The 4,932-nt window shown below is 49.2% G+C and overlaps 1 non-coding gene across 1 annotated transcript; it reads left to right on the top strand.

The window, feature by feature from the left end:
- The first annotated feature begins 3,370 nt into the window (after positions 1–3,370).
- On the top strand, positions 3,371–3,442 carry trnae-cuc (transfer RNA glutamic acid (anticodon CUC)). The gene has a single exon. It is a non-coding gene; the product is annotated as a tRNA-Glu (tRNA).
- Positions 3,443–4,932: the final 1,490 nt, after the last annotated feature.

The raw sequence follows: 4,932 nt of genomic DNA, 5'->3' as shown, positions 1-4,932 counted from the left end.
CATAGTGGTAAGGGGTAAGGGATAATGTAGGGGTAGGGGTATGGGTGGGTTGCGCTTCGGCGGGTCGGTGTGGACTTGTTGGGCCGAAGGGCCTGTTTCCACACTGTAAGTAATCTAATCTAATCTAACACCGGGCCTGATTCGCTACCCAGAACCAAATCCAGTTCGGTCTCACCTCTTGTTGGCATGTCAACATATTGTGTCAGGAAACCCTCCTGCACACATTAGACAAACACCGACCCATCTAAAGTACTCGAGGTATAGCTTTCATAGTCAATATCTGGAAAGTTAAAGTCCACCATAACAACCACCCTATTACTTTCACTCATCTCCTGAATCACCCTCACAATCCTTTCTTCTACGTCTCCAGGACTGTTAGGCCTGCAGAAAACTCCTAACAGGGTGACCTCACTTTTCCTATTTCTAACCTCCGCCCAAACTACCTCAGATGACGAGTTTTCATCCATCGTCTTTCCACCGCTGTAATACTATCCTTGACAAGCAATGCCACACCTCCCCCTCTTTTACCCCCACCTCTGACACTACTAAAACATTTAAACCTGCAACAGCCAATTCTGTCCCTGTTCTACCCGTGTCTCTGTAATAGCCACAACATCGAAATCCCAGGTCCCAACCCACGCTGCAAGTTCACCTATCTTATTTTGTATACTTCTTGCATTGAAGTATATACACTTCAAGTCACGTTCCTGTTTAGAGGCACCCTCCTTCGAGATTGATGCCATGTTCCTAACCTCCCTACACTCAAGGTCCTGCACCCTAAAGCTACAGTCTAGGTTCTCATGTCCCTGCAGAGTTAGTTTAAACTCCCCCAAAGAGCACTAGCAAACGTCCCCCCAAGGATACTGGTGCCCCTCAGGTTCAGGTGTAGACCATCCTGTTTATAGAGGTCCCACCTTCCCCAGAAAGAACCCCAGTTATCCAGATACCGGAATCCCTCCCTCCTGCACCATCCCTGTAGCCACGCATTTAACTGTTCTATCTCAGTATTCCTCGACTCGCTATCACGTGGCACAGGTAACAAACCAGAGACAACAACTCTGTTTGTTCTAACTCTGAGCTTCCAACCGAGCTCCCTGAAAGCCTGCCTAACATCCTCATCCTTCTTCCTACCTATGTCGTTGGTGCCAATGTGGACCACGACTTCGGGCTGCTCCCCTCCCCTTAAGGACCCGGAAAACACGATCAGAGACGTCACTTACCCTTGCACCTGGGAGGCAACATACCAATCGTGAGTCTCTCTCGCCCACACAAAACCACATATCTGTGCCCCAAACTAGCGAGTCCCCAATAACTCTTGCTCTGCTCTTCTCCAACCTTCCCTTCTGAGCAACGGGATCAGGCTCCGTGCCAGAGGCCTGAACCCCATTGCTTACCCCTGGTAAGTGGTCCCCCCAACAAGTATCCAAAATGGTATACTTGTTCTTGAGGGGAACGACCGCAGGGGGTCGCTGCACTGGCTGCTTTTGCCAAGTCCCCCTCACTGTCACCCATCTGTCTGCAATCTTTGGAGTTACTACTTCCCTAAAGCTCCGATCTATGACCACTCTTCCTCCCGAATGATTCTAAGTTCATCCAACTCCAGCTCCAGTTCCCGAACACAGTCTTGGAGGAGCTGGAGATGGGTGCACTTCCGGCAAGTGTAATCAGTAGGGACGACAAGCAATGCCACACCTCACCTTCTTTCACCCCCACCTCTGACCCTACTAAAACATTTAAACACTGGAACCTGCAACAACCAATCCTCTCCCTGTTCTACCCATGTCTCTGTAATAGCCACAACATTGAAATCCCAGGTACCAACCCACGTTGCAAGTTCACCTATCTTATTTCGTATAGTTCTCACATTGAAGTACATACACTTCAAGTCACATTCCTGTTTAGAGGCACCCTCTTTCGAGATTGATGCCATGTTCCTACCCTTCCTACACTCAAGGTCCTGCACCCTAAAGCTACAGTCTAGGTTCCCATGACCCTGCAGAATTAGTTTAAACCCCCCCCCCCAAAGAGCACTAGCAAACGCCCCACCAAGGATACTGGTGCCCCTCAGGTTCAGGTGTAGACCATCCTGTTTATAGAGGTCCAACCTTCCCCAGAATGAACCCCAGTTGTACAGATACCGGAATCCCTCCCTCCTGCACCATCTCTGTAGCCACGCATTTATCTGTTCTCTCTCACTATTCCTCAACTCGCGATCAAGTGGCACGGGTAACAAACCAGAGACAACAACTCTGTTTGTTCTAACTCTGAGCTTCCAACCTAACTCCCTGAAAGTATGCATAACATCCTCATCCCTCTTCCTACCTTTGTCGTTGGTGCCAATGTGGACCACGACTTCGGGCTGCTCTCCGACCCTCTTAAGGACCCGGAAAACACGATCAGAGACATCACGTACCCTTGCACCTGGAGGCAACATACCAATCGTGAGTCTCTCTCGCCCCCACAAAACCACATATCTGTGCCCCATACTATCGAGTCCACAATAACTATTGCTCTGCTCTTTTCCAAGCTACCCTTCTGAGCATTGGGAACAGGCTCCGTGCCAGAGGCCTGAACCCCACTGCTTACCCCTGGTAAGTCGTCCCCCCTACAAGTATCCAAAATGATACACTTGTTCTTCAGGGGAACGACCGCAAGGGGTCGCTGCACGGGCTGCTATCTCCAAGTACCCCTCACTATCACCCATCTGTCTGCAATCTTTGGAGTTGGTACTTCGATATCGAAGATTTCCGATCTATGAGCCCCTCTGCCTCCCGAATGATTCTAATTTCATCCAACTCCAGCTCCCGTTCCTGAAGACGGTCTTGGAGGAGCTGGAGATGGGTGCACTTATGGCAAGTGTAATCAGCAGGGACGACCATGGCATCCCTCACCTCAAACATGTTGCAAGAGGAACATTGCACTGCCTTCACTGCCATCCCTCTAAAGGTAACCTTTAACAAAAACTAGGTCTGAAGAAGAGAACAAGCAAAATGCAGCACTTACCTGCTAACCATAACGGACCTTATTATAAAGTTAGAGGAGGGCGGGTCGGAGGGACTACCCCTGTAGTGCCTCGGGTTACTCTCCTGCGCGCATTTATAGGAAGAAAAACCTACCCAGGTTCGCTTGCGCTACACCAGCTTCCGGGTCCACTCCGCGCTTTTTTCCAATAAAGGCGAGCAGGAGAGTCCCGGAGATGTGATTTGACTCTAAGTCTCCCCAATGTTATCGAGATCGCATCGGGAGCAATGGACAGAAAAAAATGACATTGATGGATGTACCGGTGAAAGTCTTCTTACTGCTGCAGCCCGGGTTCGATTCCCGGGCAGCGAGGCCATTTTCAGCAGAGTTAGAAGGCCAGTTCTGTGTCTCCCTGGTGGTCTAGTGGTTAGGATTTGGCGGTCTCACTGCCGCGGCCCGGGTTCGATTCCCGGTCAGGGAAGCAGTTTTCAGCTGGCCTACGGGCTGTCCATTCTTCTGAAAAGCGCTTCATAGTTGTTTATTGATCTTCATCGTACCTGGGTGGTGCAGTGTGATGTAGCTCGTTGAAATCGCATCCTGATGCGGATTTGTTTGCATGTGTTGGGATGATTGCTTCTGCAGCTACAAACGAGTGAACAGTCTTCACTCTCTCGGGGGGCGGAGCAGGTCGGGGCTGCTTGGCAGTGCCTGTTTGTAGACGCGGTTACGTGTGTTTTACAGTTTAAATTTAATTTTTCTTGTGTCCCTTCATTCTACTTAAAGTTCAAGAGCCCTCAAACCGAAATTCCCCAGGTACTTTTGGGAGAATTACTTCCAGGTGTTCGCTAAATATATCTCTGTGAACTTTGTAAAGTTTGAACATTGTGAGTGTTGACATTTTGTACTTTTGCGCGAAATCACAGTTCGAAAAAAACAGAATGGCGCAACTTAGACAGAGTTTATACTTGCAGGACGGCGATATGTCTGCGGGTGTATGATGGGAGCATCACCCAGAAGGGAAACCATCTCTCCTATTCACTCAATGTCGTCTTTAGCAGCTTTTCCGTAGAACGGCGCACTGTTCAGCACCTCGCCTTTTCTTTTCTTTCCCAAAAAAACTTTGACATAAATATTTCACATTGGTACACTGGCCTAATGTGCACAATTGAGATGACACACTGGTGGAGGTCTGAGTGGTCTTCTGTTGTTCTCTGTACCCTATGTTGCGGTGGGCAGTGCTTTTCAAGGTTCACTCCGGTGTCAGAGAAAAGTTGCGAAACAAAACGGTTTAACTTTCTGCCTGTGGAGGGAGCCCGGTTTCTGGGTCCGGGACAAACAGCAGCAGGGAGACAGAATGAGAAGCAGCTGTTCCGGAAACTCTTTCCCGCTTGCAATTCTCAGAGCAATGTCAAATGTATTTCACACTGAGCAAGACTCAGCTGGTTAAAGAGGTGGAGCGGGGGTGCTTGTGTGCTCTCGGTGTGGCTCGTTGGTCTCGGGGTATGATTCTCGCTTTGGGTCTTCTACTACGTAGACTTGCGCGAAATCCCGGAGGAGCCCACGTTTCCTGACTTGTGCAAGAGTGCCCGGTTAACTTCCTCAAAAAGTACCTTCGCTAAAGTGCGGGCTTTTGCCCGAAACGTCGATTTTTCTGCTCCTCGGATGCTGCCTGAACTGCTGTGCTTTTCCAGCACCACTAATCCAAAATCTGGTTTCCAGCATCTGCAGTCATTGTTTTTCCCGCTTGGAGTAGGATTGGGCAGAAAGCAAGGAAGTGAAATGATGAAATATTGCGTTGACGTCAGTGGTGCAGTGTTTAAGGAATGTCAGCACTGAAGCAAGATTGGAAATTTGGGACAGCTCTCCTCGGAGAAGAGAAGTTTGAAATCTGGCCTGGTTGAAGCTTTCCAAGTCATGCAAAGTTTAGACAGAGAAAGTAAGGTAGTCAAAATGCTCCCACGCCTGAAAGGA

This window comes from Hemiscyllium ocellatum (genome assembly GCF_020745735.1).
Source record: "Hemiscyllium ocellatum isolate sHemOce1 chromosome 27 unlocalized genomic scaffold, sHemOce1.pat.X.cur. SUPER_27_unloc_26, whole genome shotgun sequence".
In the NCBI taxonomy this organism is placed as follows: Eukaryota; Metazoa; Chordata; class Chondrichthyes; order Orectolobiformes; family Hemiscylliidae; genus Hemiscyllium; species Hemiscyllium ocellatum.
The sequence above is the reverse complement of the archived record's forward strand: the minus strand, read 5'-3'. Positions and strand labels throughout refer to the sequence as shown.